General features: G+C 34.6%; 2 long non-coding RNA genes across 3 annotated transcripts in view; both read left to right on the top strand.

Moving 5' to 3' along the window:
- Positions 1-17,509, top strand: part of LOC124950038 — a 31,520-nt gene extending 14,011 nt beyond the window's left edge. The window contains exons 3-4 of one of the 2 annotated variants that reach the window (XR_007101246.1): positions 16,677-16,914; positions 16,991-17,509. This is a non-coding gene — a long non-coding RNA (uncharacterized LOC124950038). Of the gene's footprint in view, positions 1-16,676 lie in introns of both variants that reach the window. The other variant, XR_007101245.1, reaches the window with a different exon arrangement.
- On the top strand, positions 11,153-14,630 carry LOC124950036. The gene is made up of 3 exons (XR_007101244.1): positions 11,153-12,060; positions 13,392-14,016; positions 14,119-14,630. It is a non-coding gene; the product is annotated as an uncharacterized LOC124950036 (long non-coding RNA).
- Positions 17,510-18,286: the final 777 nt, after the last annotated feature.

Genomic DNA, 18,286 nt, shown 5'->3' with positions numbered 1-18,286 from the left:
TTTCATTTTTTTATTTCTTTTTTTTTATTTTTTTTTTATTTTTTTTTATTTTTTTTATTTAGACATACCCACATCTAAAAAGATTCCACTTTAGAGTTCATTCTATCTCCCATGTATCGTTATAGCCATCGTCTTCTCAACGGTTATTACTCAATTTGTTCTTATCCATTATCTCGTTCATTCAACTCAAGACGACAGGTTTTCCACTTGTATCGACGATTCTAAAACTGACAATATGATCGCGTGACCAATGGCGGCGTGTCGTTTCGCTAGGCCGTTTGACTTCGATCTTTCATCGTGTCGTTTTATTATGACCTCGGTTAGCACGCATAAAAATTATTGACGATTCCGTGCCTCCTTTACCATGTCGCTATCGGCATATACATATATAATGGCCGAGATGTGTCATGGTTTTACATAAATTTTTTAGTAACGACTAACGTAAAGATACAACACCTTGATACGAAAAGAAATCGATTTGCAAGATGGCCGATTGTTAATAAAGAATAAAGGAAAAAAAAAAAAAAAAAGGAAAACAATCATAGTCATGATTACGCGTCAAGGAAACGATCAAAAGGATTTCTTTTAAATCTCAGGACGAGCTCGACTGACGTACAATAAAAATACTCGAATCGAATTTTTTATATTCATGTGCTTAATTACGGGGTTTCGTATGGATCCACTTAATTATGCGGACGAATAAAACCGAGATCTTCTCCCCTTCGTGAGAACGTATCGCGATACTGGGGAACGTATCGCCAAACGAGCGGACGAATAAGTAAGAGAGAGAGAGAAAGAAAGAGGGAGGGAGAGAAAAAAAGAGAGAGAGAGAGAGAGAGAGAGAGAGAACACGGAGTCCTTTACCTTAGAGGTATTGTAAAAAATCCACGAGGCACACGCTCGAAAAAGTATGAAAACAATAGTCACGTTGTTCGATCCTTGTTCGTCACGCTTTCTCTCTCTCTCTCTCTCTCTCTCTCTCTCTCTCTTTCTCTCCCTCTCCGTCTTTTATGCAAGGGTCACGTTTTCTTCGGACGAACACTATTTTTTCTTTCTCTTTTTCTTTTCTTTTTTCGTTCTTTCTTTTTTTTTTTTTTTTTATTTCTTCTGCTTTCAGCAGACCACGGAGAAATCGTGTTCTAATTATTTATTAAGACCATTGCTGAAAGTATTGTCATCAAAAGGGAGTCGCGCTTGCAATCAACGTGGGACGGAGTCACACCGACTACCCACGAAGAACTTGTTCATTTTTTATTTAAATCCTTTTTCGTCCATCCAGCCCGACTTTAACGTTGTTTCCTTTTATGTATCTGTGTCTGCCTATCTCCCTCTCTCTCTCTCTCTCTCTCTCTCTCTCTCTCTCCTTCATTGCCTACCCTCTCCGTTCCTGTCTCATCCACGAGTATTTCATATATCCTCCTTTCTCTCTATATATTCCTTCTCTCCGCCTCTTTCATTACGAGCGTTGCTTTCCTTCGCGAGTACGACAGGTGTTTGCCACGTGCACCGTACGTGATCTCTACCCTTTAACTATAATAAGATAGTCCTTACGAACGAGCATACTTAACATTTTTAAAAGAGAGAGATAGGATAGAGAGAGAGAGAGAGAGAGAGAGAGAGAAATGTCACGAGATCTTAGAAAAAATATGAATGTATACTTTAACTTTAAGTTTTGTCGAAAATGCTTTCGAATAAAATTGATTTTTTATTTTTGTTTAAATTTTATATAAAAATAAAATTAAAATTGAATTAGTAGAGTTCGTTGTCTTACGAAATTAAAGAAATTAATTTTTTTATGTTAAAACAAATCGAATAAAATAATTTAAAACGTCAAACGAACGTTCAATTTTGTTTTTATTAAAATGAAACATTTAATTTCTATTGTGATAATATAATATAAACTTTCGAGGAAATAATCCTTGGAAAGATTTGTAAGAAGAACGAATAACAAATAACAATGAAATAGTAAAGTACTATTTAAAGTAATATTTTTCAGTAGTAGAGAACGCGTGTATTCCGGAAGTGTGTCTATGGTTGAGTTAGTTAAGAGCTGTAAATACTATCATGGTCAGTCGCTCACACGAGCTACACGCTAATTAACCTCTTGCTAGACAATATAAGGATAGTTGGATTTTCGAGTACACGATTACGTATTCTTATCCTTACGTTTCCATTATTTCCGTTAATTTTAAACACGAGAAAGTACGTAAAAAGTGCCGCATAATGGAACTTCTAAGCAGATATGAAAAGATGAGATCAGAAACAAGAAAAGTTATACGAGTAAACGCGTTTTAAACTTTACCGTAGAATGAGAACGTTTCTACTGCGGCTTTAAGGCGATGTATTTTAAAAAACGTGATTAAAGTAGTCGACCCCTTTTAAGTCTTAAGATGAAGTAACAAACGTCGTTCTCGTTAGTGTCATACGCGAATAATTAATAATTCATTTTATAAGGAGAAGTTTATTAAATATTCATGAAAGTCAATCTGTAAAAGATGTTTGTTCCTAGGAGATGCGATAAAAACGATATAGCTTTAACTTTCAAGAACATAAACCGTGAACATAAAGTAAAAGAAGCAACGACGAGGTAATGAAAGCGCATGGTTAAAACGAGGAAAAGCAAATAGGAAAGGACGATGTGGATGTTAAAAAGAGTAACGATGGTTATACCGGTATACGTGCTAGTAAATAGAACCTATTCACGCACATATGTTAACGGTCGAGATACTCATTAATAGTCGTTTGTAAGTACAACGTAGGAAAGGTCAGACGTGTATGTGAATGTGTACCAGCATGTCCGAAAGAAACTATGTACTTACTTACAATTTGGTGAAGTACGTGACTCATCTAATAAAAGGGAGCTCGATTAATTGAATCCATTCGTTTGGGTCCTAAATTCTTCGAGTTGGGTCCGTTGAGTAATCATTGAAACAACCTCGATGGTTTCTCCTCTTTTATTTTATTCTCATATTATTGAAATCGTTATTAGAGAAAGGAAATAACGGTAAAGTTTGATTCTATTTTTGATTCGATAAAAGGTTCGATTCGATAAATTCCATGTGCGATTATGTCGTTGAAATTTGATGAAAGAACAAACGGTGCGTGAGTATTCTGTTCGTGTACCGTTGGCTTATGCTTAATTAAAAAGTTAAAAATGGAAACGAAGAGCAAACACATTTTTAAAGGGAGATTTCAGAATTTTTCCCTTCTCTCGTTATCTTTTAAAAGTATTTCACGTGTTGGAGCAAATATTACTTTTGAAATTAGATCATGATAACACATTTGAGTAGCGTTTAAATTACATTGGGAGATATAATAATTCCAACCGTAGACAGATGTGTGCCATTTACTATATCGTTGGAATACGAAGGGCGTGCTCCGTCGTTCAATATTTTTGTACTAATTTATCAAATGAAAACAAATTAACAAGAATAGTTTTACGAACGAATTTATTAATAATTTCGATCTTTTTACATATTCAAATCCTTAAAATATTTTATTATAATTACGTTTGTATTGAAAATTTTATTATCGAATTAATACAAATAAAAGAAAATTATTCCAACTCCTTCCAATATTCCATAAATACGTAATACATCGTTTGCAACATATTATCTGTTCGAAGATAGAAATTCATTATCTATGAATGCGTAGAAAATAGATAAGGTGGAAAGAGAAGAATAATGTAAAGAAGAATGAAAAAGACGAACAAAATGAAGAAGAAAAAGAAGAGAAAAGACGAGATTTGATCTAGAAAAATAATCGTTTCTATTTTTCTGATTCGTGGTATAAAATGAGACGTTCGGTCGTTCACTCGGATCTTCCTTTTCTCTTTCGACCGAAAATATACGACTCGTACGAGAATGTAGATGTGTGTGTGTGTGTGTGTGTGTGTATGTGTGTGTATGTGTATCTGGTCGACGATCAGCAAGAACAAGGGAGAAGAGGCTTCTTGACCCTTCGTTCGGCGCGCAGGATGCGACGGAGGCAGTCCGAAGGGCGTTTTCCCGCTCTGCGGCGTGCTCGAAACCGCTCGATGGAATCACCATGGAGACAGACGTCCCCATACCTTTATTCCCCGAGATATTTCCCCATGAAGCTCCGCTGCTCCTTCGTCCCTGTCCCGGCGAAAGCTCCGACTTCACTTTCGTTCCTTCATCCTTGCCTCGAAGGTCGTTCCTTGCCTCTCGTCCTTTCGCGACATTCGCCTCTTTTCAACCCTCATTTTGACTCATTTGTCAAAAACCATTCTCGTACTTCTCCTTAAGGATTCACGAATTTTTACATATCAGACCAATATGATCGGTCTACGAATATCGATGTAAATTTAACCGATTCTTTTCGTTTTTTATTTTTACGCATAGTTCTATTTTTTTGTTCTTCTTCTTTGTTTTTTTCCTTTTTCTTTTTTTTTTTTTTTTCTTGTGAGAGGGTAGCGAAAGGGTCTTCGCTCCTTCTCCGGAGAGACTCCGATCGATGTTCGAGAAGGGTAGCGAAATTTCTTAGCGCGAGGGAGACTAATCTCGCTGGTACGTCTACCATTCCACGATAATTTTCTCGAGATTCGTGGCCTCTTGATAACGTACGCATGTTGCATCGTACGATTTTACGATAAACACAATTTAATTTTCGATTATTTGTAAGTTTATCGAGATGGTAGAGTGAATTGTATTGTATTTTCATTATTCCTCATTTTATTATTATTTTTCTTTTTCTTAGTTTCTTTCAAGGAATAATGTATGTAAAAAGGGATAAATAAATCATTTATTTAGGCGCATAATAGTTCTATGAATCTTATTTTTCACGAGGGAGAATTTTTGGTACGTTGCCAAAGAAGTACTGGGGAGTTTAAAAACGGTAGGAGAGATTTTCGAAAAGTCGATAAAAGAATTCTCCACGACTTTTATAAAATCGTATTCTCCTTTATCGGGAATAAAGAAAACGAAGTAGAACGTAATAGCTGTATAAAAGTCGCAAAGCTAGTCAACGAATAAAGTATGCTTGTCGACAGAATATGTAGGGTGACCCGTGGGAAAAGCCATGACACAACATCGAATATATTGAATCACGTATCTAAAAAGGTATTGCACGACGAACCGATAGCTAAGATTTGCGAAAAAAAACGTGTTTAACACTATATAACAGATAAAACTATCTCAAGAAATTAATGCCCGTTAATTTGTTCCAATTTTTTTTCCTTCATATTTTCTTTTTCTTTCTTTCTCTTCTTTTTCAATTTATTCTCCATACGAGTACGTACTTTTTATGGCACTAAAAAAAAAAAAATCTAAATAATAAATTGCAATCGAACGTATTTAAATATTTAGAGATACACGCATATACACTTTCTTAGTTTCCTCCAAAGTTTCATCCCCCTTATTACCAACAAGATTCTCATCTCTATTTGCCATCAAAACCGCTTATTGGATTTGAAGTTCTCGATTGTATCCAAGTCCTTACAACGTATCCAAACAAATTTCCCACAAAACTTCCTTTACTCGCACCATTGTTGTACCTATCATTTGTGCTCGAATCGTTATAATAAGTTTTGTCGCTAAATAGTTGAAAATCACGAACGTCTAACCAATCTCGAATCTCTATAGTAGGGTACCTTCGTCGAATAAACTTTCCTAAGATTCATTAAACTCCCGCGGCACGGTATACTTATTCGCAGAATCGTATTTCACTAGGGTCGATAGTAATCGAGAGGTTCGAAGGCAGATATGGTGGGTTTTACGGTTCTCTCGTGTCTCAATTTGACGTAATCGGTAGCAGTAAGGCATTATACGAGTAAGACAGATAGAGATAATAAAAGATGGAGAAAGAGAAAAAGAGAGAGAGAGAGAGAGAGAGAGAGAGAGAGAGAGAGAGAGTAAAATGACTCGCAATTGTGACATAACTAGTCGAACGTTATTCTCTGGATCGAAGAAAATGCAGTTCGCTGCAACAATGCTTGCACAATTTCTTGCAATGAGAACAGGTGCTCTAGTTGCATTTTATATTGCGAACGATACAGGAAAAGAACGAAGTAACGGCATTTTTCTATTCCTCCTTAGAAATAAAAGATGCTTGGTCGGTCGGGCATCGATCGGTGACCGAAGAAGAAGAGTTTGAGACAGGTCGCGGTCACGAGGGTGTTGCACCACGTTGCGCCACGTTGCGTCACACGTTGCACCAGTTGCAGAGATTCAAGGGGAAGCACCGGCATAGTTGGTACGAACGGCGTTTGCGCTCCGCTGCAGTTTTCCTTGCCAAAATGTTCGAACCCTCGATATTGCCAGGTTTCAGCTTCCGTACGCGGGATAGGAACGACCGATATCCGGCTTAGTTTGCTGTACGTGCACCGGGAAAAATAGGGGAACATTTCGAGAACGAGTACTGGTTAAGGGGAACGTTACGAAATTCATGACGTTTCGCTAAATCGTTTCCTTTTATTTCGTTCTCTTTTTTTTTTCTTTTCCCCTTCCAATTGTAAAGAATATTAATTCTTTGTAATAGATGACGAAAAGAATGAGTTAAAAATTTATTGAAAATTCAGGATAATCAGTTTCCCCGACATTAAATACATTTCTATTTTCTAAAGTATAAATAAAATGTATATATCCATGTATATATATATATGTATGTATAAGTAATTTGTCTTCTATTTTCTGCCTTTTCGAATGAAAGAATTACTGGTTCGTATATTTTTTTCTTCTGCTTTCCCTCAAATCGTAGATACGATCGTGACTAATAGAACGCAGACGTTCCTTCGTCCAAGGGGGTTCTCACTCTAAAAGGACAGCGACAGCAGCATCTGTTTTTTCTACGTCAGAAGCTTCGAAAGTACTTTTTCTTATGTAACGACTATATAGGGGTGTGGACGTAGAAAGAGTCCGATTAGTTCTTTACTACATCTCGTGCTTTCGTGACCGCTAATTACGGCATTTTTTTAAAGTTTCATCTCTGGAGGATGTTCTCGAGGAAAAGACGTGGGATGAATTTAAAACGAGAATACTTCTTACTCTTCCTTTCACGCTGCTACGCTGAGAAAGAACAAAGAAGCAAAAATTAATTGCTTAGGCATCTTGATTATCCGTTATAATTCGTATCCTCCGTTGAAGGATCTTCATACAATCGATCTTCATACTACCTTTTCGTGCAAACGAAAAAAAAAAAAAAAAAAAAGAAAAAACAAGGAAAAAAAAAAGAGAAAGAAAAAGAAGATATAAAAGGATAGAAGAGTGTCTAGAAAGTTTCGTGAAAATAAATCCTCCTTGGTCTTAACGTTTTTCGTTGAGAAACTTTTATAAGATTTCTCACTTTTTTCTTCAACTGGAAAATTGGAACCACAAAAATCGCAAGTAACTTTTATTTCTAAAAGCGGTCAGTAATCGTAATATTTTGCTCTTAGGTTAAGACATGGGTGATGCTCTCCAAGTACGAGTACTTACATCGTCATAGTCCTTAATAATAAATTTCAAGTGGAACGTTCCTTTCTACATCCTCGTTCCCTTCTACTTCGTTATAAAACCATTGCCAAGCAACGAAACGAAGGTGTTTTTAGAAGCGATCGCAGTTTTGTTATGTTAATATTATAGACTCATCCGATAGAGTAAGAGAGAGAGAAAGAGAGAGAGAGAGAGAGAGAGAGAGAGAGAGAAAGACCCGATCCTTCTCTTCCCTACGTTATTCTTCTTCCCTTTTTCTTTTCTCGATTATCCTTTTCTTTTCTTTTTTTTTTTTCTATGAAAAATAGGCTTCTGTTCGATTCTTTTAAATCAGCTGTACAAATTTGGATTTAGATCGATTCACGATAAACGATGCATTTCTCTTCTTTTTCTTTATTTTCTTTTTTTTTTCGTCGAATAACAATAAACGACCGAACATAGACTACGTTTTGCTTTCGTAGACTTTCCATCAGAAAACTCCTCCCCTGCGTCTACTCTTGAATAATGCAATATCGTGCCGATGATGCCGAGCGAAGAAAATAACGGAATAATTTTTCTCAGTATTATTCGTCCGCGTCGTTTTTGTCAAAATTCTGTAAAAGTCTTAAGAAAGTCGATACTCAATTTCTTTGTCTCGGAAAAAAGAAAGAATTTATTTTTGATAATTTCTCTCTTATTTTTCTTTATTATTTCCATAAACTTAATATGGTACATGGTTTATATATCTTGGTATTTAAGTATCTATGTACAAAAAATTTGCATAAAATCTAATCGAAAAGAGAAAAAAATAAAAGGGGTCAATAAAATTTTTTGATTGATGCATTAATTTTTCAAATGCTTGGCCTTTGAAGCAGACGTCATTTATTCGCCTAGCGAAGTTGATTATCCACCGTTATGTCGGCTCTTTAATCTTGAGTATTTAGAAGATAGACGGATAACCGCATCACTATCTGCATTATATAAACTACTAAACTAATTATATTGATCGTGTTAATCTCTCTTATCAAATAGTTCTCGATACGCCGCCTTGTAATTCTCCTTAGATTTCCAATTATTTTTTTATCCCTGATTTGTGTGATTATTACCACGTTGTACCGGTACGAACTGTTACCCGCAAACAAATAAACATGACGACTGGTCTATCTGGCGGTCCCTGGAGGTTACAAAAAAAAAAAAAAAAAAAAAAAAAAAAGAAAAACAACAACAAAATAAAATGAAAGAAAAAAAAAAATTCTCCATAGAAAAAGAAATCACGTCACTATGAGAAATCCCTTCCCCATGGGAATGAGATAAGAAATGGAGAGCATCGAGAAGGCGAATCGGTGTTTACGTTAGGGGTTCTCGGCTAAGGAAAATTGATATCGATCCGTTTCAAATGCTTCTTCTCGTCCTCACCTTACTTCTCTTCTTTTCCCCTCTTCTTCCCATTCTTCTTATTTTATTTCGAAATGAAAATTTTTATCGTAAAGAATTAAATTTACGTATGTACGTTGGCTAACTTCATTACGATTATTAACCATTGTAATGAGAATCGAAACATCGTAAATTCGAAGTACAAACTTAACGTTCGCAACATAAGCAGAACTTCGTGATTCACTGTTTGTTCGAGATTATTGGACGAGTTATTATTTGCATTTTCAACTAGCCTACTTACCTTGCAACAATCTATACTAAGAATTTTCAGCGATATTCCGTCCTTCTTCTCTATCTAAATAAATAATAATTTTTCGCGTCATCTAATTTTCATTGAATGTATGACGATTCTTTTTCGTTCTATCGTCTCTGTTTGAAGAAGAAAAGAAAAAAAATATTTATCGGCGTTCTTCTACCTTAATGCTTTAGACTTTAGATAAGATTCATCTTAACGTCAGTAAACGTCATATGAACTTACCTGCTTGACAATGAGAACCAATATATAAATGACTTTTTCGAAGGTATATATTCTTGTTTATATATATATATCAGGTCAGTCTAAAAGTTAGTGCGCATTTTGCTACATACATACATGCTACTAATGCGCACGAACTTTTGGACTGACCTAATATATATATATATATATACATATAGATGGGAAACTAGTATTCAAGGACAATCAAGTATGTCGACGAATCCCGTTAACGAAATACTGCGAAAAAAGATAAGGCTGATTTCAAAAAAATGTTGACAAATATCTTATCTATGTTTATGGATTTAATAAATTATCTGACGCTTCTTGCGATCGGATTAAATCTGTTTTTTATTTCTTTTTTTTTTTCGAAAAAAATCACTACGATTTGATAAATTGTATTAATGATAAATCATTTTTCGTAAGAGAAATGAAACAAAGAGGAAGAGGTAGAGAGGAGGAATTGGAAGAATCGACGAACTTGGTCATGCGAAGGAGGTGTTACTTATAATTCCGGACCTCGCTTCCGGTGGAAATACGTGTCGGAAATTACACCTTCCGTGTGTTATGTTTAAAGCCAATTTTGTATTCCAATAATTAAATAGAAGTTCTGTGACATATCTATCCTTGAGGTTATTAATATCTTGTTTCGTTAAGATTGAAAATGCATTTATTAACATGTGTGAATATATTGAATATCTTATGATTAAAAGAAAGAAAAAACAAAACAAAAAAATTCATTTAAAACATTACAATACCCAAATGATTTTATTACATCGAATGTCTCAAACGTAATTATCAATTTTTATTATTCTAATATCTTACCGAGACTTTTCATTCAAAGAATGAAAAGAAAAGGAAGTGACAATGTGGAAGGTAATAATGGTAATTCGAGAAAGAAGAAAATTAGCTTAGAACATACGAGAATGAGGTACTTCACGTACGGCATCCCTCGTACTTACCCTTAAGCCGCTCTCCAAACTTTTTTTTCCATTCTTTACCCCTACATCTTTCGCTACGCGATCCCCAAAGTCACGAACATGCTCCACTGCATTTGGATTCCAGCTGTTGGAATTGTTAAATTTATGCCCTTCGTACCTTTTTTTCCTTTTCTTGGAAATATCATCGAAGGATTTCTAACCAAATTTGTTGGGCTACGGATGACCGAAATGCCTCCCTCTTTTTTCTATATTTTTCTTTTTTGAAAAATAAATCTAAAAGAAGGTTATCAAAAATGCGATATGAATGAGAAATGAAAAAAAAAAAAAAAAAAAGAAAGAGAAAAAAAAAGAAATAAAGAAAAAAGATAAAAGGAAAGATAAGAGAAATCGATGGAAAGCCGATTCTTTATAGGAAGATGGCGATCTAAAAAAAAACTAGGGTTATTAAATAATTCTTTAAAGCTTTTTAGGATAATAACAATATCCTGCCGGTTCGTATGATACTCGTTACAAACGACACACTCTCGCTAAGTTATGCACTCGTTATATAAGATTTAGAAGAGAGGGAAGGTAGAAGAAAAAAGTTGCCTGGTAAAACTCGTAGCTCTGCTCACAAATTTCCTTAGAGAAGCGATCGCCCGTCTTGAATTTCTCGTCGTGCATGCAGATGTCCACTTGAGAGCTCGTACGAGAACGATATACTCTGCGTTCTACGGGTACTTATGTGTATCCGAAAGAGTAAAATAAAACGAAATCGACGAAAGGAGTACGAAGAAATGAGAGAGAAGGAAAAAGAAGCATGCCATGAAAATATAAACTTTCCCACCTGCTTCTTTTTTCTCTTTCTCTCTCTCTCTCTCTCTCTCTCTCTCTCTCTCTCTTTCTCTCAAGATGGAGAGAAAAAGCGAGCAAGCGAGAGAGCGAGAGCAAGAGCGAGAGAGAGAGAGAGAGAGAAAGAGAGCAAGAGCGAGAGAGTGAGAGAGAGAGAGAGAGAGAGAGAGAGAAGGGCCAGTTCGTCGTTAATCGGAGATTTCGAGAAGAGTTGGGTCCATACCAATCTACAATTTCGTGTCGGCTTGCACCTCATAGAAAGAATCGTGTCTCGTTCCTTTCGAGGACATAAGAAAGAAAGAGATAGAAAGAGAAAGAGGGTCCTGTCATTAGTGGCGCTAGCACAGCTTCTTCGAGTTTCTTTTTTTTCTCTATTCATTTTTTTTTCTTCTTCTTTTTAAAATATTCGCGCGGGATCATTAGCAGGATTTAGGCTACGAAAGGAAGGAAGGAAGGAAGGAAGGAAGGAAGGAACGAACGAAGGAAGGATTAGATTCCTAGCACAACACAAAGAAGCCGCTCCTTCAATTCGTCCTTATTGCTCGACTCTATAAACTTCTACGCACTAAAGCACTATGGACTAGCTACGAAACACAATGAAGATTAACGATATTCCAATTAGGCGAGCCGTTATTATTACATCGACTTGCTTTCCCTATGGTGATCAGCCGGGAGCATCTGTTAGGACGACGAGCCTAGACATCGTCGTTATATTTCTCGTCTAACGATCTGTCGATCGTTCGAAGAAACGAACTGGGAATGTATAATGAGCCAAAAGGAAAGAAACGAAATGAAACGAAACGAAACGAAACGAAATGAAACGAAAAGAAAAGAAAAGAAAAGAAAAGAAAATAAAAGAAAAGAATGACAATCTTGAGATCGTGTTTCTAACATAAATCAAAGACGTTTGCTCCGATTATTATTTAAATTATAACAACGACTCGTCCCTAATCTTTCAAACCCTTTAAAAAACGTTTGTACAATAAAAATCTTACAGATTTCAAAGATCTAAATGAAAAAAAAAAAAAAAAAAAAAAAAAAAGAAAAAAAGAAAAAAGTAACAAAAATAGAGAGAAAAGAAATTAATATCATCGTATCAAAGATATAACACTTCCTTTGGATTTCTTTTTCTTTTTCTTTCTTTCTTTCTTTCCTATGAACGGACATTATACAAGTGTTATCTCTATTATTTATTTAATTATGTTATTTATAAATCATTGCTCCTACAACGTCTCGTTTCTTTTTTCCTCTTCGGAGAGGAAAGAAAAAAAAACAAAGAAAAATAAAAATAAAATCAAAAGAAAGATCGGGAGATCGTTGATCCTCGGATTTTCGAGTATGTTGAACGAAGAGAATGTTTGTCTTGCCGTAGGCGCATCGCGTCGGGATGAAAATACCGGGACGCGATGGTGGCGGCAGGTGCTTCTGCCCAACAAAACGAGCACGAGCTGGAAAGAAAAGAAAAAGAGAGAGGGGGAGAGAGAGAGAGAGAGAGAGAAAGAGAGAAAGAGAGAGAGAGAGAGAGAGGGAGAGAGGGAGAGAGGGAGAGAGGGAAAGAGGGGAAGAGGGAGGGAAAGAGTGAAAAAGAGGGGAAGAGAGAGAGAAAGAGAGAGAGAGAGAGAAAGGAAGGGACCAAGAAGAGGGTAAGAAAGCCGAAGAAGAAGCAAAAGAAGAAGGAGAAGAAGGAGAAGTCCCGTGGAGTCTCCTCGCGTTGTGATCCTGTTTAACGATAATGGCTGCGAGGTAGACGCGTGCCAGCTGGGTAATGCTTTCGGACCTGATTTTTATACGTCCCTCTTTTCGGCCCGCAGAGAGCCACGATCCAAAAGGCAGATGGTTCGCCACCTTACCTCGAGCCTTCGCAGGACTGATTCACGCGAGGAAAAAAGGTGAACGACATCCCGCTCGCGCCTTGTCGCGCGACATGTGCGCACAATTTTCTTATGGTTGCTTTTATCATAAAAGAGAGAGAAAGAGAGAGAAAGAGAGAGAAAGAGAGAGAGAGAGACAGAGAGAGAGAAAGAGAAAATATTTATTAAGAAGGAAAACGTTATGTGACTTTGAAGATGAAAAAATAATTATATAGTTGCAAAAAAAAAGTCAATAAATAGATAATAAAACAACGATAGATTATAGGCGCGATGATTTATAAATAACATAATTAAATAAATAATAGAGATAATACTTGTATAACATCCGTTCGAAGGTAAGAAAAAAGAGAGGAGATTTAAAGGAAGTGTTATCTCTTTGATACGATGAAATTTATTTCTCTTCTCTTTTATTTCTTTTTTTTTTTTTTTTTAGCACGAAAAATGCTTTAAAACGTGTAGTGATGTTTAAGTGCAAGATGATTGGTAATACGTCATTGAAATGATATTTCTCGCGATAAGAATGTTGCAATGATTTTGAAAAGATGCGATATCTGTTGAACTTGAATTCTTCGAACTTTTACCCGCAGAAACGAGAGCTTGTATTAAATGATATCGATAGGGTCTATAAATATTGACACGTTACGTTCTATTTACTTTATAACTATTTTATAAGTAGAAAAGAAGAAATAACGAATCAATAAGATTGCTCGATAGTGACAAGTAACATCGAGGTGCAATATCGATGTTACTTCAACTTCTACTAAATATATTATCGAATTTTTAGAATAATACTTGGTATAAAATGTTTGTTCTGAAAGACGATAAATTCTGGTAAACTGCTTTAAAGGTGAAGAAGTCCCAAAGCACCAAACGTTGAAAGCAATTTTTAAGGGGTATCCAGCTTTTCCTCGATCCTTCTCGATTTGGCGGTCTCATGAAAATGCGAAGCGGATGTTTGCCAAATAAGAATGCAAATCGATAAAATGTCGTACGGGAGAACGAAGAGGAAAAGTTTTGAGAATCATGATACTAGGAGAAAAGTAAACGTTACGTAAAGGGTAAGTCGTTTGGAAAAATGAAAATATCTATTCAACATACCGATTCCTTTCGTTACGTTAAACGAATATAAAAATATTAATGTAATTATTCCTTGACCGTAGTGGAAGTCATAAATGACGAATTTCTTAATCGAATGGAAGACAAAAGAACGAAGTCGAACGAAAACGTGGACCCTTCAATAGATTTCGATAAGTAGGATTATATTTTATGCGTATCACGCAGTCGCATAATGAAAGACGGGTGGAAAAGTTAGCCTTTCGAATACGAAAAAGTTCGTGCGAATACTGCATCGCCCTATCCGCCATCTTCTTCCGCGTAGGGTGACTCAACGATTAAAGATTTCCTGCCTCGACTTCTCCTCTCTGATACATCATTAAAAGAAGCTTCATCGAGGGGGTTATCTCCTATAGCATAACTTCAAGAAACGATTCGCTTACCTACGATCATTTCCGCGAACTCACGATCATCGGTATTCTTTAACCTTCGATTATGATTTATTAGTCAAAATTTCTCTTTTTACGCGACATTAATGGTACATCGATTTTTACAAAGCCTTTCTAATATAACCATCTGTAATAATAACAATAATAAACGTTAACAATTCTATAAATAAAAGACGATCGATTTGATTAAGAATAATTAAAATTCTTTATAATATCTATGAGTATAAAAAACAAATAAATAAATAAATAAATAAATAAATAAATAAATAAGATCAGTATAAAATTGCAATTTTAAATGTAACGAAAAGAAAATCATTGGATAAGATTGTATAAAAAAAGAAATAAATTGTATAAATGCATCGATTGTATAGGTATTACATTTAATAAATACCTAATGAAAAATATTTTATCCGACTACGTCTACAATTTTCTCTCTCTTGGTTTTTCTTTTTACGGCACATGCCAGTAAATCGTAGGTAGATGCGTGCGAGGATGCAGGCTGCAGGTAAGCAAGCTAAAATCCTACGCCACTCACACCCGCGCAACTGGCCAACCTGCGTACACACAGACGAATGAAGGAACGAAAGTACGAGAAAGAAGAAACGAGGAGGGATTGATCGCGACGGAGGCAGGCAGGTGCTGAGAGCGACAGCTGCGAATTCGCGATCTTCCTTTACGAACGAAACGGAACGGAGCTTTCGAACTACTCTCCTTCTCTCTCCCTCTTAATGGCCCATGCACCTAAGAACCCTCCTCCTTCTTCTCGTTCTCCTTCTTTGAGCTACGAACTCCGTTGCGTAGTATCCTCTGTATAGGTACAGTAAAAAATCATAATAATACTCGTAAGAATAATCCTTTCATTTATTCCCAATTCTTTTTCAATATTTTTTTATGTTTCTTTAAATTTAAATATTATTTTATTGCACTATCGTATGTATATTATCTTATATATTTTATATATATATATATATTTAATATATTAGATATCATATATTATTTAATATGATATCATATGATTACAATAGTACGACTAATGTTTTTTGTTTATTAAGGAAATAAAAATAATAAATCTTTTTGTTAATTTTTCTAAATTCACAATAACAATATTATTTTATCCATTATTGTATTTTTAAAAATATGTTCATTTAAATATTATTGTTAAAAAATTATATTAATAAATAGTGTAAGATAGGAAAAAAGAAAGAAAATATATACATTTCCTTTCTTATTCTATTTCTCTCGTTTGAAAGTATTCTCATATTAAAAAATAAATTTGAAAGAGTGAGAAAGAGAAAGCGAGAGAGAGAGAGAGAGAGAGAGAGAGAGTGTGAGTGAGCGAGTGAGCGTAGAAATATTTCCACCAGTCACGATAATTGCTTCTTACTGTATATGAGCGCAACGTTTGCGTATAAAAAAGGGTTGATGCAAAGGTATACGAAAAAAGAAGGAGAGGGAAATTTAACGGAGTACAGACCGGCGCCTTTCGTACCTTTCGAATAAATATTCATTCCCTTCATTTCCTTACGAACGAGTGCCGACCTCTCGAAGACGTAACAGTTAATAATATGCATATTTATGAAGAAACGTAAGCATTCGAAGAGCGCTAGGCCAAAGTACCACGATTGATCTCCCTTGAAATTTAGATACGAGAAACGAGCATGAATCTTTGTGACCGTCTCTCCATTTAATTTTCATGAATCTTAATTAACGCAACTTCTTCTCTCAATAACGGAGCTTAATCCAGAGGATGAGGGAAATTATAAGAATTTACAATACGTATATTACAAATAGACGAAATAAACGAATATAATGTTATCATGAAGAAATCGAAGTTAGTTTTGTTTTTGTTCTGTTGAAAACGTACACCTTGCACTTTTTTTTCTGCGAACGTATTGAACACACCTGGCAATGGATCATTTTCAAAGACAAAACTTTTTTATTATTATTCAGTGGATCCAATTAATTTTTATCGATAAGACAAGTCGATAAAATTAGAAAAAAAAAAAAGAAACACGTATCGCTATATGAATGTCAATTAATATATAAAGATGAAAATTACTTAATTGTTCTTTTTTATTTTTATTGTTGTTTATATTTATTTTGTTTATTTTTCTTTTTTTTTTTTCAACAGTCCTGCATACCTTTCTCTGTTTTGGTTTGTATACAACAATGTTGTTCTCAGTCTTCCTTTATCTCTTTTCTTTCCTCTTTCACAGCCAAACGATAAACGGTTCTACGCAGAATCTTTGAGGTAAACGACAGTTGGCGTACACGCGAACCCAAAGCGGACCGCACAAAGGTGCTCGCGAGACTTGAATTATGGGGTAGGAAAAGAACAAGATAATTCGTGTATTGCACGAGCGAGCAAAAGAACGAAGCGAAAAGGAACGTCTGAGGTAAACAACGTTGACCCACCTTAGACCGGAAACACTGGCGATACGCATCTCTGACTTGGTGAAAACGAATGCATATAAAATATACATAACAAAATGAATGTTTTTAACTTTTTTAATTTTTTTTTCACATATAGCGAATCAACGTTTCTATCTATCGATTGTGCCCCATAAAATAGTTCTCTAAGATTAATTATTATTATTCGTATAATTTTTACGAAGGACCAGTGAAAAATACTAGGCTTATTGAAATGAAAAAAAAATGAGTATGTGTGTGTGTGTATGTGTCTGTATATGACAGAGAAAGAGAGAGAAAGAGTGTGTGTGTGTGTGTGTGTGTGTGTGTGTGTGTATGTGTGAAGGATCATAAAAGAACGGCATCGACGGTCGCTTGATCCCTACGACTTTCCCTCTTCCACCTGGATCGACCCTTACGACTCATCGTTGCTCTTTGCTCCTCGATCGAACCTGACCTTTTGACTTCATGTTCCTTCCTTGCCCGCACGTTATCAACTAATTTTATTCAGGATTCTTGACTTAAGTTCGTTCTCACGAAAATTTCTTAAAATTCACTAACATTAATAAAATCGTAAATGTACTACATTAGATTGAATAAAAAAAAAAAGGTATAATATGGATATATTATTTTTTGTTAATGTCAAATTTTAATTACTTATAAATTTTTCAAATAATTAATATTAATTAATAATACTGTTAAAGTTCTAATATTATATTAAGATAATGATCAATTTTAGAAAATTATTCGTTATTTTAATCGACACAAATTTCATAATAATTATACGATAAAATATTATTTATGAAAAATTATTTTTAAATAGAAATCTTCGTAGACGTTTCGCATTCTAATAACATTTTTCAAAAATAACAGTAATATTTAAGTGTATTTAATGGAAAAAGGGAGGGAATCTTTAAACGCATCGTAATATATAACCATTCACTCGGTAATACTTGTCTTATACGATTTAGATAAATCATAAATAATATCAATTACTTCAGTCTCATCGCATAGAGATTGATTCTCGTGTGAAATAAGATACCGTTATAAAAGTTATAGGTTTCTATTTAAAAATAAAATTGATTTTTAAATGATCTTGAAAACGTCTATCGAATCGAAAAGAAATAATGCCGTTTAAACTAAATAATTTTTGTTTCAAATTTTCTTTTCGAGAATGCCCTATTCTCGAGATATTTATATCTCAATTTAAAGAACTCATACTAATTTATATATCTTTTATGTTATTGAAATATTAATTATATTTTTATACTATCTCTATAAATACTATTGAAATATAATTTGTATATCTCGAATATATACCAAATATATTTTATAATCACGTTTTATAATTTATTATTCTATGATCTTTAAAATATAATGATTAACATATATCTCCAGCTACTATTTATTATTTATA

The sequence above is a fragment of the Vespa velutina genome, chromosome 1, assembly GCF_912470025.1.
Source record: "Vespa velutina chromosome 1, iVesVel2.1, whole genome shotgun sequence".
Classification (NCBI taxonomy): Eukaryota; Metazoa; Arthropoda; class Insecta; order Hymenoptera; family Vespidae; genus Vespa; species Vespa velutina.
Note: the sequence above shows the minus strand (reverse complement) of the source record. Positions and strands in the feature narration are given on the sequence as shown.